General features: G+C 33.8%; 10 non-coding genes across 10 annotated transcripts; all 10 read right to left on the reverse strand.

Moving 5' to 3' along the window:
• Positions 1-208: 208 nt before the first annotated feature.
• Trnal-caa (transfer RNA leucine (anticodon CAA)) lies at positions 209-324 on the reverse strand. Its single transcript has 2 exons — positions 287-324; positions 209-254 (listed from the first exon to the last, which is right to left on the reverse strand). It is a non-coding gene; the product is annotated as a tRNA-Leu (tRNA).
• Positions 325-1,742: 1,418 nt separating this feature from the next.
• Trnal-caa (transfer RNA leucine (anticodon CAA)) lies at positions 1,743-1,858 on the reverse strand. The gene is made up of 2 exons: positions 1,821-1,858; positions 1,743-1,788 (listed from the first exon to the last, which is right to left on the reverse strand). It is a non-coding gene; the product is annotated as a tRNA-Leu (tRNA).
• Positions 1,859-2,415: 557 nt separating this feature from the next.
• Positions 2,416-2,531, reverse strand: Trnal-caa (transfer RNA leucine (anticodon CAA)). The gene is made up of 2 exons: positions 2,494-2,531; positions 2,416-2,461 (listed from the first exon to the last, which is right to left on the reverse strand). It is a non-coding gene; the product is annotated as a tRNA-Leu (tRNA).
• Positions 2,532-3,943: 1,412 nt separating this feature from the next.
• On the reverse strand, positions 3,944-4,059 carry Trnal-caa (transfer RNA leucine (anticodon CAA)). The gene is made up of 2 exons: positions 4,022-4,059; positions 3,944-3,989 (listed from the first exon to the last, which is right to left on the reverse strand). It is a non-coding gene; the product is annotated as a tRNA-Leu (tRNA).
• Positions 4,060-4,616: 557 nt separating this feature from the next.
• On the reverse strand, positions 4,617-4,731 carry Trnal-caa (transfer RNA leucine (anticodon CAA)). Its single transcript has 2 exons — positions 4,695-4,731; positions 4,617-4,662 (listed from the first exon to the last, which is right to left on the reverse strand). It is a non-coding gene; the product is annotated as a tRNA-Leu (tRNA).
• A 1,420-nt stretch (positions 4,732-6,151) lies between these two features.
• On the reverse strand, positions 6,152-6,267 carry Trnal-caa (transfer RNA leucine (anticodon CAA)). The gene is made up of 2 exons: positions 6,230-6,267; positions 6,152-6,197 (listed from the first exon to the last, which is right to left on the reverse strand). It is a non-coding gene; the product is annotated as a tRNA-Leu (tRNA).
• A 558-nt stretch (positions 6,268-6,825) lies between these two features.
• Positions 6,826-6,941, reverse strand: Trnal-caa (transfer RNA leucine (anticodon CAA)). Its single transcript has 2 exons — positions 6,904-6,941; positions 6,826-6,871 (listed from the first exon to the last, which is right to left on the reverse strand). It is a non-coding gene; the product is annotated as a tRNA-Leu (tRNA).
• Positions 6,942-8,390: 1,449 nt separating this feature from the next.
• Trnal-caa (transfer RNA leucine (anticodon CAA)) lies at positions 8,391-8,506 on the reverse strand. The gene is made up of 2 exons: positions 8,469-8,506; positions 8,391-8,436 (listed from the first exon to the last, which is right to left on the reverse strand). It is a non-coding gene; the product is annotated as a tRNA-Leu (tRNA).
• A 564-nt stretch (positions 8,507-9,070) lies between these two features.
• Positions 9,071-9,186, reverse strand: Trnal-caa (transfer RNA leucine (anticodon CAA)). Its single transcript has 2 exons — positions 9,149-9,186; positions 9,071-9,116 (listed from the first exon to the last, which is right to left on the reverse strand). It is a non-coding gene; the product is annotated as a tRNA-Leu (tRNA).
• Positions 9,187-13,661: 4,475 nt separating this feature from the next.
• On the reverse strand, positions 13,662-13,777 carry Trnal-caa (transfer RNA leucine (anticodon CAA)). The gene is made up of 2 exons: positions 13,740-13,777; positions 13,662-13,707 (listed from the first exon to the last, which is right to left on the reverse strand). It is a non-coding gene; the product is annotated as a tRNA-Leu (tRNA).
• Positions 13,778-16,003: the final 2,226 nt, after the last annotated feature.

Below are 16,003 nucleotides of genomic sequence, written 5' to 3' on the forward strand. Positions count from 1 at the left end.
ACCCACATTTCCCTCCCTGTATACCGATAGTTCACCGTTTTTTCTGTTTACAATATTTTAACGTTTAACGTGGTTTCTACAAGTAATCAAACCACTTTCTATAAAAATGTGATATTTATTTCTATTTAGTAATAACCAAATTAAGAGGAAGTCTACCTTATGAGAGAGTTTATTATTAACGAAAACAAAAGTATTGAACAAATATCATTGTCAGAAGTGGGATTCGAACCCACGCCCACTTACGTGGACCAGAACACTCGACTCACAGAGTGAGAAGGCTATGCACCTTGAGTTTTGCGCCTTGGACCGCTCGGCCATCCTGACTTGCTACTTTCATCACGACATCACGATACCAAATCTTATTTATTTTCATGGCTATTATTACCGTGAAGTTTTATTACAAATTTACTTTGGACTTAAATCGTCTTCAGTATGCTCTGGTAACTGTGTCACGTTCAGGATCAATTATAATATGATCTGATATCAGTACAATATTTGTGCTTCGACAATATAGTGAGTAAATAAAAAACTCGATGCCTAATAGTTAAATCAAAACAAAAACTTGTTTGAAATGCATGACAAATGTACCATATATTTTGAAAATAAAATTAGGTACATAACTATGTATCAACATCTATGTGTAAAAATCGACGAGCATTTATCATGGTCAGATAAAATCTCATTCCATTGTGTCTAAACTTAATCACAGTTTAGGGTTACTAAGAACCTTCCATGTTTTTTTCCATATCTATAATTTTTCCACAATTAACTTTTAGTAGCATAGTCAAGGAATGGTTGTACCTTTTACAATAACCGTCATAGGCCCAAAAACAGCCAGCTTTATAAACACTAGATCCCATTTCGATACACCGTCAATAGACATGTTCACTTTATTGTGAATCGATAGTTACCTATCAAGGACTATTCGAAATTCAAAAGAGGTATAATGCATGGTGTCCAATGGTGTAACCGAATTTGTATCAAACTATCTTGGTAACGATTTCAAATGTTTTAAAGATGCCCGTATCCAGGTACCAAAACATGGAGCTTATTCTAGTCCTTGTTATTGATAGGGGTTTAGAGTGAAATAATTTCCTGCTCCAGAACATTCAACAGTGCACGATTAAACTATTTACTAGCTAGTATACCTTTAGATATGCTCAACACTGCATTTTAACACTTTACTAGCGTGCATGTTGTCAATTTTTACCATCTTTGCTACAAAATCACATAGGTATGTCAGGCATTGTTGTATACAGATTACCTGCTGGCTAAGCATTGATGTTGGTATATATATAATTCTATGATAATTCTAATTGTGCGTTTATGTGATAACTGTGGGTTTTACATTTTCTATGATAGACGTATTTATATTTGTTTTACATACTTATGTTTAGTTTACTGTAGATAATGGATAATAAATTCAATTTCTTTATTTTTTTCCATCCATCATATGATGACAATTAATTTTTTGTATATTATTATCTGTGATACGTTTAAAGATGTTCTCATTCCTAATCGATAAAGTTTAATGTTACTCCATATATAACTTATTTACCAATACTTGATAACATTTCCCATTAGCTGATTTATGCATGATGTGCACATTGAATTGGAAACCTTTTTTTTAGTAAACATGCATTAATGACATTAACCTATTTACAACTCATTCGTAATAATAAAATTTGAAATAGAGAATCAACTATTAAATATATACCTTTAGAAATGTAACAAAAATATAGTGTCAGAAGTGGGATTCGAACCCACGCCCACATACGTGGACCAGAACACTCGACTCATTCAGTGAGAAGGCTATATACCTTGAGTCTGGCGCCTTAGACCGCTCGGCCATCCTGACTACTTAACCATACCTTCGATGTATTATCACGATGTACTCCACTAATTGTGTCACCTTCATATGACTTAGGATTATTCTTACTACATTGTCTATATCTCTCAAAAGAAAATAGCTATTAGTTTATATACTATTACGTACCATAATTGACTGATATTACAACAATTACTTATACCTTCTCCATACTTAAAATATTTAGTATTACAGGTATGACGATAAGCCTCAAACGGTACAATGTATGGGTGGCAGATAACCGCCAAGTTCGTTATGATTATCTCTCTTATAGGAAACAACTATCTGATTTACTAGGTGCTTTGGATCATAAAGCAGAAAAAGAGGTTATTAGTTAACATTACCCACATTTCCCTCCCTGTATACCGATAGTTCACCGTTTTCTGTTTACAATATTTTAACGTTTAACGTGGTTTGTACAAGTAATAAAATCACTTTCTATAAAAATGTGATATTTATTTGTATTTAGTAATAACCAAATTAAGAGGAAGTCTACCTTATGAGAGAGTTTATTATTAACGAAAACAAAAGTATTGAACAAATATCATTGTCAGAAGTGGGATTCGAACCCACGCCCACTTACGTGGACCAGAACACTCGACTCACAGAGTGAGAAGGCTATGCACCTTGAGTTTTGCGCCTTGGACCGCTCGGCCATCCTGACTTGCTACTTTCATCACGACATCACGATACCAAATCTTATTTATTTTCATGGCTATTATTACCGTGAAGTTTTATTACAAATTTACTTTGGACTTAAATCGTCTTCAGTATGCTCTGGTAACTGTGTCACGTTCAGGATCAATTATAATATGATCTGATATCAGTACAATATTTGTGCTTCGACAATATAGTGAGTAAATCAAAAACTCGATGCCTAATAGTTAAATCAAAACAAAAACTTGTTTGAAATGCATGACAAATGTACCATATATTTTGAAAATAAAATTAGGCACATAACTATGTATCAACATCTATGTGTAAAAATCGACGAGCATTTATCATGGTCAGATAAAATCTCATCCATTGTGTCTAAACTTAATCACAGTTTAGGGTTACTAAGAACCTTCCATGTTTTTTTCCATATCTATAATTTTCCACAATTAACTTTTAGTAGCATAGTCAAGGAATGGTTGTACCTTTTACAATAACCGTCATAGGCCCAAAAACAGCCAGCTTTATAAACACTAGATCCCATTTCGATACACCGTCAATAGACATGTTCACTTTATTGTGAATCGATAGTTACCTATCAAGGACTATTCGAAATTCAAAAGAGGTATAATGCATGGTGTCCAATGGTGTAACCGAATTTGTATCAAACTATCTTGGTAACGATTTCAAATGTTTTAAAGATGCCCGTATCCAGGTACCAAAACATGGAGCTTATTCTAGTCCTTGTTATTGATAGGGGTTTAGTGTGAAATAATTTCCTGCTCCAGAACATTCAACAGTGCACGATTAAACTATTTACTAGCTAGTATACCTTTAGATATGCTCAACACTGCATTTTAACACTTTACTAGCGTGCATGTTGTCAATTTTTACCATCTTTGCTACAAAAGCACATAGGTATGTCAGGCATTGTTGTATACAGATTACCTGCTGGCTAAGCATTGATGTTGGTAGATATAATTCTATGATAATTCTAATTGTGCGTTTATGTGATAACTGTGGGTTTTACATTTTCTATGATAGACGTATTTATATTTGTTTTACATACTTATGTTTAGTTTACTGTAGATAATGGATAATAAATTCAATTTCTTTATTTTTTTTCCATCCATCATGATGACAATTAACTTTTTGTATATTATTATCTGTGATACGTTTAAAGATGTTCTCATTCCTAATCGATAAAGTTTAATGTTACTCCATATATAACTTATTTACCAATACTTGATAACATTTCCCATTAGCTGATTTATGCATGATGTGCACATTGAATTGGAAACCTTTTTTTAGTAAACATGCATTAATGACATTAACCTATTTACAACTCATTCGTAATAATAAAATTTGAAATAGAGAATCAACTATTAAATATATACCTTTAGAAATGTAACAAAAATATAGTGTCAGAAGTGGGATTCGAACCCACGCCCACATACGTGGACCAGAACACTCGACTCATTCAGTGAGAAGGCTATATACCTTGAGTCTGGCGCCTTAGACCGCTCGGCCATCCTGACTACTTAACCATACCTTCGATGTATTATCAGGATGTACTCCACTAATTGTGTCACCTTCATATGACTTAGGATTATTCTTACTACATTGTCTATATCTCTCAAAAGAAAATAGCTATTAGTTTATATACTATTATGTACCATAATTGACTGATATTACAACAATTACTTATACCTTCTCCATACTTAAAATATTTAGTATTACAGGTATGACGATAAGCCTCAAACGGTACAATGTATGGGTGGCAGATAACCGCCAAGTTCGTTATGATTATCTCTCTTATAGGAAACAACTATCTGATTTACTAGGTGCTTTGGATCATAAAGCAGAAAAAGAGGTTATTAGTTAACATTACCCACATTTCCCTCCCTGTATACCGATAGTTCACCGTTTTCTGTTTACAATATTTTAACGTTTAACGTGGTTTGTACAAGTAATAAAATCACTTTCTATAAAAATGTGATATTTATTTCTATTTAGTAATAACCAAATTAAGAGGAAGTCTACCTTATGAGAGAGTTTATTATTAACGAAAACAAAAGTATTGAACAAATATCATTGTCAGAAGTGGGATTCGAACCCACGCCCACTTACGTGGACCAGAACACTCGACTCACAGAGTGAGAAGGCTATGCACCTTGAGTTTTGCGCCTTGACCGCTCGGCCATCCTGACTTGCTACTTTCATCACGACATCACGATACCAAATCTTATTTATTTTAATGGCTATTATTACCGTGAAGTTTTATTACAAATTTACTTTGGACTTAAATCGTCTTCAGTATGCTCTGGTAACTGTGTCACGTTCAGGATCAATTATAATATGATCTGATATCAGTACAATATTTGTGCTCCGACAATATAGTGAGTAAATAAAAAACTCGATGCTAATAGTTAAATCAAAACAAAAACTTGTTTGAAATGCTTGACAAATGTACCATATATTTTGAAAAAAAATTAGGCACATAACTATGTATCAACATCTATGTGTAAAAATCGACGAGCATTTATCATGGTCAGATAAAATCTCATTCATTGTGTCTAAACTTAATCACAGTTTAGGGTTACTAAGAACCTTCCATGTTTTTTTCCATATCTATAATTTTCCACAATTAACTTTTAGTAGCATAGTCAAGGAATGGTTGTACCTTTTACAATAACCGTCATAGGCCCAAAAACAGCCAGCTTTATAAACACTAGATCCCAATTCGATACACCGTCAATAGACATGTTCACTTTATTGTGAATCGATAGTTACCTATCAAGGACTATTCGAAATTCAAAAGAGGTATAATGCATGCTGTCCAATGGTGTTAACCGAATTTGTATCAAACTATCTTGGTAACGATTTCAAATGTTTTAAAGATGCCCGTATCCAGGTACCAAAACATGGAGCTTATTCTAGTCCTTGTTATTGATAGGGGTTTAGTGTGAAATAATTTCCTGCTCCAGAACATTCAACAGTGCACGATTAAACTATTTACTAGCTAGTATACCTTTAGATATGCTCAACACTGCATTTTACCACTTTACTAGCGTGCATGTTGTCAATTTTTACCATCTTTGCTACAAAAGCACATAGGTATGTCAGGCATTGTTGTATACAGATTACCTGCTGGCTAAGCATTGATGTTGGTAGATTTAATTCTATGATAATTCTAATTGTGCTTTTATGTGATAACTGTGGGTTTTACATTTTCTATGATAGACGTATTTATATATTTGTTTTACATACTTATGTTTAGTTTACTGTAGATAATGGATAATAAATTCAATTTCTTTATTTTTTTTCCATCCATCATGATGACAATTAACTTTTTGTATATTATTATCTTCTGTGACCATTACTTTTAAAGATGTTCTCATTCCTAATCGATAAAGTTTAATGTTACTCCATATATAACTTATTTACCAATACTTGATAACATTTCCCATTAGCTGATTTATTCATGATGTGCACATTGAATTGGAAACCTTTTTTTAGTAAACATGCATTAATGACATTAACCTATTTACAACTCATTCGTAATAATAAAATTTGAAATAGAGAATCAACTATTAAATATATACCTTTAGAAATGTAACAAAAATATAGTGTCAGAAGTGGGATTCGAACCCACGCCCACATACGTGGACCAGAACACTCGACTCATTCAGTGAGAAGGCTATATACCTTGAGTCTGGCGCCTTAGACCGCTCGGCCATCCTGACTACTTAACCATACCTTCGATGTATTATCAGGATGTACTCCACTAATTGTGTCACCTTCATATGACTTAGGATTATTCTTACTACATTGTCTATATCTCTCAAAAAGAAAATAGCTATTAGTTTATCTACTATTATGTACCATAATTGACTGATATTACAACAATTACTTATACCTTCTCCATACTTAAAATATTTAGTATTACAGGTATGACGATAAGCCTCAAACGGTACAATGTATGGGTGGCAGATAACCGCCAAGTTCGTTATGATTATCTCTCTTATAGGAAACAACTATCTGATTTACTAGGTGCTTTGGATCATAAAGCAGAAAGAGAGGTTATTAGTTAACATTACCCACATTTCCCTCCCTGTATACCGATAGTTCACCGTTTTCTGTTTACAATATTTTAACGTTTAACGTGGTTTCTACAAGTAATAAAATCACTTTCTATAAAAATGTGATATTTATTTGTATTTAGTTATAACCAAATTAAGAGGAAGTCTACCTTATGAGAGAGTTTATTATTAACGAAAACAAAAGTATTGAACAAATATCATTGTCAGAAGTGGGATTCGAACCCACGCCCACTTACGTGGACCAGAACACTCGACTCACAGAGTGAGAAGGCTATGCACCTTGAGTTTTGCGCCTTGGACCGCTCGGCCATCCTGACTTGCTACTTTCATCACGACATCACGATACCAAATCTTATTTATTTTTCATGGCTATTATTACCGTGAAGTTTTATTACAAATTTACTTTGGACTTAAATCGTCTTCAGTATGCTCTGGTAACTGTGTCACGTTCAGGATCAATTATAATATGATCTGATATCAGTACAATATTTGTGCTTCGACAATATAGTGAGTAAAAAAAAAACTCGATGCCTAATAGTTAAATCAAAACAAAAACTTGTTTGAAATGCTTGACAAATGTACCATATATTTTGAAAATAAAATTAGGCACATAAACTATGTATCAACATCTATGTGTAAAAATCGACGAGCATTTATCCATGGTCAGATAAAATCTCATCCATTGTGTCTAAACTTAATCACAGTTTAGGGTTACTAAGAACCTTCCATGTTTTTTTCCATATCTATAATTTTCCACAATTAACTTTTAGTAGCATAGTCAAGGAATGGTTGTACCTTTTACAATAACCGTCATAGGCCCAAAAACAGCCAGCTATATAAACACTAGATCCCATTTCGATACACCGTCAATAGACATGTTCACTTTATTGTGAATCGATAGTTACCTATCAAGGACTATTCGAAATTCAAAAGAGGTATAATGCATGGTGTCCAATGGTGTAACCGAATTTGTATCAAACTATCTTGGTAACGATTTCAAATGTTTTAAAGATGCCCGTATCCAGGTACCAAAACATGGAGCTTATTCTAGTCCTTGTTATTGATAGGGGTTTAGAGTGAAATAATTTCCTGCTCCAGAACATTCAACAGTGCACGATTAAACTATTTACTAGCTAGTATACCTTTAGATATGCTCAACACTGCATTTTAACACTTTACTAGCGTGCATGTTGTCAATTTTTACCATCTTTGCTACAAAAGCTCATAGGTATGTCAGGCATTCTTGTATACAGATTACCTGCTGGCTAAGCATTGATGTTGGTAGATTTAATTCTATGATAATTCTAATTGTGCGTTTATGTGATAACTGTGGGTTTTACATTTTCTATGATAGACGTATTTATATTTTTTTACATACTTATGTTTAGTTTACTGTAGATAATGGATAATAAATTCAATTTCTTTATTTTTTTTCCATCCATCATATGATGACAATTAACTTTTTGTATATTATTATCTGTGATACGTTATAATTAACCAATTCTACTAACAGAAAGTGCTTTGCTAATTCCTCATCCTAATCGATAAAGTTTAATGTTACTCCATATATAACTTATTTACCAATACTTGATAACATTTCCCATTAGCTGATTTATGCATGATGTGCACATTGAATTGGAAACCTTTTTTTTAGTAAACATGCATTAATGACATTAACCTATTTGCAACTCATTCGTAATAATAAAAATTTGAAATAGAGAATCAACTATTAAATATATACCTTTAGAAATGTAACAAAAATATAGTGTCAGAAGTGGGATTCGAACCCACGCCCACATACGTGGACCAGAACACTCGACTCATTCAGTGAGAAGGCTATATACCTTGAGTCTGGCGCCTTAGACCGCTCGGCCATCCTGACTACTTAACCATACCTTCGATGTATTATCAGGATGTACTCCACTAATTGTGTCACCTTCATATGACTTAGGATTATTCTTACTACATTGTCTATATCTCTCAAAAGAAAATAGCTATTAGTTTATATACTATTATGTACCATAAATTGACTGATATTACAACAATTACTTATACCTTCTCCATACTTAAAATATTTAGTATATTACAGGTATGACGATAAGCCTCAAACGGTACAATGTATGGGTGGCAGATAACCGCCAAGTTCGTTATATATGATTATCTCTCTTATAGGAAACAACTATCTGATTTACTAGGTGCTTTGGATCATAAAGCAGAAAGAGAGGTTATTAGTTAACATTACCCACATTTCCCTCCCTGTATACCGATAGTTCACCGTTTTCTGTTTACAATATTTTAACGTTTAACGTGGTTTGTACAAGTAATAAAATCACTTTCTATAAAAATGTGATATTTATTTGTATTTAGTAATAACCAAATTAAGAGGAAGTCTACCTTATGAGAGAGTTTATTATTAACGAAAACAAAAGTATTGAACAAATATCATTGTCAGAAGTGGGATTCGAACCCACGCCCACTTACGTGGACCAGAACACTCGACTCACAGAGTGAGAAGGCTATGCACCTTGAGTTTTGCGCCTTGGACCGCTCGGCCATCCTGACTTGCTACTTTCATCACGACATCACGATACCAAATCTTATTTATTTTCATGGCTATTATTACCGTGAAGTTTTATTTACAAATTTACTTTGGACTTAAATCGTCTTCAGTATGCTCTGGTAACTGTGTCACGTTCAGGATCAATTATAATATGATCTGATATAAGTACAATATTTGTGCTCCGACAATATAGTGAGTAAATAAAAAACTCGATGCATAATAGTTAAATCAAAACAAAAACTTGTTTGAAATGCTTGACAAATGTACCATATATTTTGAAAAAAAATTAGGTACATAACTATGTATCAACATCTATGTGTAAAAATCGACGAGCATTTATCCTGGTCAGATAAATCTCATTCATTGTGTCTAAACTTAATCACAGTTTAGGGTTACTAAGAACCTTCCATGTTTTTTCCATATCTATCATTTTCCACAATTAACTTTTAGTAGCATAGTCAAGGAATGGTTGTACCTTTTACAATAACCGTCATAGGCCCAAAAACAGCCAGCTATATAAACACTAGATCCCAATTCGATACACCGTCAATAGACATGTTCACTTTATTGTGAATCGATAGTTACCTATCAAGGACTATTCGAAATTCAAAAGAGGTATAATGCATGCTGTCCAATGGTGTAACCGAATTTGTATCAAACTATCTTGGTAACGATTTCAAATGTTTTAAAGATGCCCGTATCCAGGTACCAAAACATGGAGCTTATTCTAGTCCTTGTTATTGATAGGGGTTAATTGTGAAATAATTTCCTGCTCCAGAACATTCAACAGTGCACGATTAAACTATTTACTAGCTAGTATACCTTTAGATATGCTCAACACTGCATTTTAACACTTTACTAGCGTGCATGTTGTCAATTTTTACCATCTTTGCTACAAAAGCACATAGGTATGTCAGGCATTGTTGTATACAGATTACCTGCTGGCTAAGCATTGATGTTGGTAGATTTAATTCTATGATAATTCTAATTGTGCGTTTATGTGATAACTGTGGGCTTACCATTTTCTATGATAGACGTATTTATATTTTTTTACATACTTATGTTTAGTTTACTGTAGATAATGGATAATAAATTCAATTTCTTTATATTTTTTCCATCCATCATATGATGACAATTAACTTTTTGTATATTATTATCTGTGATACGTTATAATGACTAACCAATTCTACTAACAGAAAAGTAAGCTTTGCTAAAGATGTTTTCATTCTAATCGATAAAGTTTAATGTTACTCCATATATAAACTTATTTACCATTTACTTGATACCCATTTCCCATTAGCATGATTTATGCATGATGTGCACATTGAATTGGAAACCTTTTTTTTTAGTAAACATGCATTAATGACATTAACCTATTTACAACTCATTCGTAATATAAAATTTGAGAAATAGAGAATCACACTATTACGAAAAAATATATATACCTTTAGAAATGTAACAAAAAATATAGTGTCAGAAGTGGGATTCGAAACCCACGCCCATCATACGTGGACCAGAACACTCGACTCATTCAGTGAGAAGGCTAATATACCTTGAGTTCTGGCGCCTTAGAAACCGCTCGTCGGCCATCCATGACTACTTAACCATACTTACGATGTATTATCAGGATGTACTCCACCTAATTGATGTCACCTTCATATGACTTCGGATTATTCTTACCTACATTGTCTTATTATCTCTCAAAAGAAAATAGCTATTAGTTTATTTCACTATTATGTACCATAATTGACTGATATTACAACAATTACTTATACCTTCTCCAATACTTAAAATATTTTAGTATTACAGGTATGGACGATAAGCCTCAAACGGTTACAATGTATGGGTGGCAGATAACCGCCCAAGTTCGTTATATATGATTATCTCTCTTATAGGAAACAACTATCTTGATTTACTAGGTGCTTTGGATCATAAAGCAGAAAGAGAGGTTATTAGTTAACATTACCTACCCACATATTCCCTCCCTGTATACCGCATAGTTCACTCGTTTTCTGTTTAACAATATTTTAACGTTTAAACGTGGTTTGTACAAGTAATAAAATCACATTTCTATAAAAATGTGATATTTATTTACAATATTAGTTATAAACCAAATTAAGAGGAAGTCCTACCTTATGAGAGAGTTTATTATTAACGAAAACAAAAGTATTGAAACAAATATCATTGTCAGAAGTGGGATTCGAACCCACGCCCACTTAGTGGACCAGAACATCACGACTCAGCGTGAGATAGGCTATGCACCTTGAGTTTTGCGCCTTCGGAACCGCTCGGCCATCCTGACTTGCGTACTTTCATCGACGACAGATCACGATACCAACATCATTATTTATTTCATGGCTATTTTTACCGTGAAGTATTTATTTACAAAAATTTACTTTGGACTTAAATCGTCTTCAGTATGCTTCTGGTAACTGTGGTCACGTTCAGGATCAATTAATAATATGATCTGATATCAAGTACAATATTTGTGCTTCGAACAATATAGTGAGTAAATCAAAAACTCGATGCTAATAGTTAAATCAAAACAAAAAACTTGTCTTGAAATGGCATGACAAATGTACCATATATTTTGAAAATAAAAATTAGGCACATAACTATGTATCAACATCTATGTGTAAAAATCGACGAGCATTTATCATGGTCAGATAAAATCTCATTCATTGTGTCCTAAACTTAATCACAGTTTAGGGTTACTTAAGGAACCTTCCATGTTTTTTCCATATCTATAATTTTCCACAATTTAACTTTTAGTAGCATAGTCAAGGAATGGTTGTACCTTTTACAATAACCGTCATAGGCCCAAAAACTAAGCCAGCTAATATAAACACTAGATCCCATTTCGATACACCGTCAATACGGACATGTTCACTTTATTGTGAATCGATAGTTACCTATCAAGGACTATATTCGAAATTCAAAAGAGGTATAATGCATGGTGTCCAATGGTGTATAACCGAATTTGTATCAAACTATCTTGGTAACGATTTCAAATGTTTTAAAGATGCCCGTATATTCAGGTACCAAAACATGGTAACGCTTATTCTAGGTCCTTGTTATTGATAGGGGTATGCACCAGTAGTGAAATAATTTCCTGCTCCAGAACATTCAACATGCACGATTGAGGAACTAAATAGTACCAGCCTGTAGTATACCTAGGTATACCTTTAGATATGCTCAACACTGCATTTTAAACACTTTACTAGCGTGCCATGTTGTCAATTTTTACCATCTTTGCTACAAAAGCACATAGGTATGTCAGGCATTGTTGTATACAGATTACCTGCTGGCTAAGCATTGATGTTGGTAGATATAATTCTATGATAATTCTAATTGTGCGTTTATGTGATAACTGTGGGTTTTACATTTTCTATGATAGACGTATTTATATTTGTTTTACATACTTATGTTTAGTTTACTGTAGATAATGGATAATAAATTCAATTTCTTTATTTTTTTTCCATCCATCATGATGACAATTAACTTTTTGTATATTATTATTATCTGTGATAGCTTTTAAAGATGTTCTCATTCCTAATCGATAAAGTTTAATGTTACTCCATATATATACTTATTTACCAAATACTTGATAACATTTCCCATTAGCTGATTTATGCATGATGTGCACATTGAATTGGAAACCTTTTTTTTAGTAAACATGCATTAATGACATTAACCTATTTACAACTCATTCGTAATAATAAAATTTGAAATAGAGAATCAACTATTAAATATATACCTTTAGAAATGTAACAAAAATATAGTGTCAGAAGGGGGATTCGAACCCACGCCCACATACGTGGACCAGAACACTCGACTCATATCAGTGAGAAGGCTATATAAACCTTGAGTCTGGCGCCTTTAGACCGCTCCGGCCAATCCTGACTACTTAACCATACCTTCCGATGTATTATCAGGATGTACTCCACTAATTGTGTCACCTTCATATGACTTAGGATTATTCTTACTACATTGTCTATATCTCTCAAAAGAAAATAGCTATTAGTTTATTAATACTATTATGTACCATAATTGACTGATATTACAACAATTACTTATACCTTCTTCCATACTTAAAATTTTTAGTATTACAGGTATGACGATAAGCCTCAAACGGTACAATGTATGGGTGGCAATAAACCGCCAAGTTCGTTATATATGATTATCTCTCTTTTATAGGAAACAACTATCTGATTTACTAGGTGCTTTGGATCATAAAGCAGAAAGAGAGGTTATTAGTTAACATTACCCACATTTCCCTCCCTGTATACCGATAGTTCAACCGTTTTCTGTTTACAATATTTTAACGTTTAACGTGGTTTGTACAAGTAATAAAATCACTTTCTATAAAAATGTGGATATTTATTTGTATTTAGTAATTAACCAAATTAAGAGGAAGTCTACCTTATAGAGAGAGTTTATATATTAACGAAAACAAAAAGTATTGAACAAATATCATTGTCAGAAGTGGGATTCGAACCCACGCCCACTTACGTGGACCAGAACACTCGACTCACAGAGTGAGAAGGCTATGCACCTTGAGTTTTGCGCCTTGGACCGCTCGGCCATCCTGACTTGCTACTTTCATCACGACATCACGATACCAAATCTTATTTATTTTCATGGCTATTATTACCTGTGAAGTTTTATTACAAATTTACTTTGGACTTAAATCGTCTTCAGTATGCTCTGGTAACTGTGTCACGTTACAGGATCAATTATAATAATTGATCTGATATCAGTACAATATTTGTGCTTTCGACAGATTATAGTGGAGTAAATCAAAAACTCGATGGCCTAATAGTTAAATCAAAACAAAAACTTGTTTGAAATGCATGACAAATGTACCATATATTTTGAAAATAAAATAGGCACATAACTAATGTATCAACATCTATGTGTAAAAATCGACGAGCATTTATCATGGGTCAGATAAAATCTCATTCATTGTGTCTAAACTTAATCACAGTTTAGGGTTTACTAAGAACCTTCCATGTTTTTTTCCAATATCTATAATTTTCCACAATTAACTTTTAGTAGCATAGTCAAGGAATGGTTGTACCTTTTACAATAACCGTCATAGGCCCAAAAACAGCCAGCTTTATAAACACTAGATCCCATTTCGATACACCGTCAATAGACATGTTCACTTTATTGTGAATCGATAGTTACCTATCAAGGACTATTTCGAAATTCAAAAGAGGTATAATGCATGCTGTCCAATGGTGTAACCGAATTTTTATCAAACTATCTTGGTAACGATTTCAAATGTAGGGTTATGAAAAATGCTGTATTTTTTCCAAACCGCTGACACTTCTACAGTTTCCGGATGTCTTTAGAAGATTCCTGAAGATAACATTGGCATACTTGACGATCCATATCTTAACACATTTGAATTTATAAGTTGGCTTATTATCTATAAGCGGGAGCTTGGACATAATCTCCTAACCATAAATTCATTTATCATGTTCGAAAGTTTGTCAGACTAGTAGCGTTCTACAAATTGATTTGTTACAGCACTAAGCCAACTAATAGGGTATTCAAATTAAACACTGATAAGAAAGCATTTGTTTACCGTTTAATACCAATCGACTACTTTCCGAAATTTGTTTCTTTTAGAAATAGCGCATCCACTGTTAACTTTATTTTTCTGTGTATAACGTAAGGAAATGTCAGATGGTAACATACAGTATCACATATTTCTTTCAATAGTTCTTTAATGATAAGCATTATCGTTGTGCGTGCTATTCCCCCCTCGCCAGAGTGTCGATGAACTGATGAGCTGATGTGGACATTACATTACCGGTTTACCATCGTGGTTCTAACTTGTCATAACAGTCCATGGCCAGTGGCTAACATCAAGAACATCGGGTTCGCGGATGTGGGAGCTCATCCTGTTTTCAACCTAGTTATTCACATGATCGTATATGATGTTCCAGACTTCTCCGGTAGGATGGAAAAGGACACCAGAGCCACATCTTTCGAAGGGTTGAGTTGCTTCTCCTTAATTCGTATGAAGCACAATTCCTCATTCTTGTGAAACCCTCAGTGACCATAGATGACACAGGTGAATTCTTTGAGGTCATAAATGAGGTCTATCAAGTGAAGTTCCTCTCTTTTCAAAGTCTGGAGAGCACTGCAGAAAACTTTTTCTGGAGAGTCTTCAATGGTGTATCCTACGCATAACACCAGATGCGATACAACAGTACCTTCAAGGGTGACTACTAGGGAAAGTTGCTGACCAATGAAAAACATTTAACATTTATGACCTCATTAAAGACCTCGAGGATATATCACCTGTGCCATCTATAGTCGCACGAGTGTCCACAAAGGTTAATGAATGGTGCTTGAATCATTCCACCATTCGAAGAATCTGGATCTGGTGTGTAATTTCCTGAGAAGTCTGCAAAACAGCATATACGATATGTTAGATATCTGAAGGAGATCCCACATCCCTGAAACCTGTTGTTCCTGATATAAAATACTCTGGCCATGGTATGGGTCATGAAAGATGACAGGCTAGAACACTACCACTGGTAATGTAGTGTATCACATCAAGTAGCTCATCGACATAGAAGACGACGCTCTGGATTTCGACGAATTGGATACTGATATTTCGATTACTCTGATTCGGGGGGGACTGCATGCACCAGCTACCAGACATGCCGAGTCACGTCAGAGGATAGTGCAGTGAGGCGGGAAAGCACGCACAATGATCAATGGTTATAATTGAGAACCAGTGAAAGAAATATGTGACATTGTGGTAACCATCTGACATTATGCTTATGTACTATGCATAGG

Source organism: Argopecten irradians, chromosome 1 (genome assembly GCF_041381155.1).
Source record: "Argopecten irradians isolate NY chromosome 1, Ai_NY, whole genome shotgun sequence".
NCBI classification, from domain to species: Eukaryota; Metazoa; Mollusca; class Bivalvia; order Pectinida; family Pectinidae; genus Argopecten; species Argopecten irradians.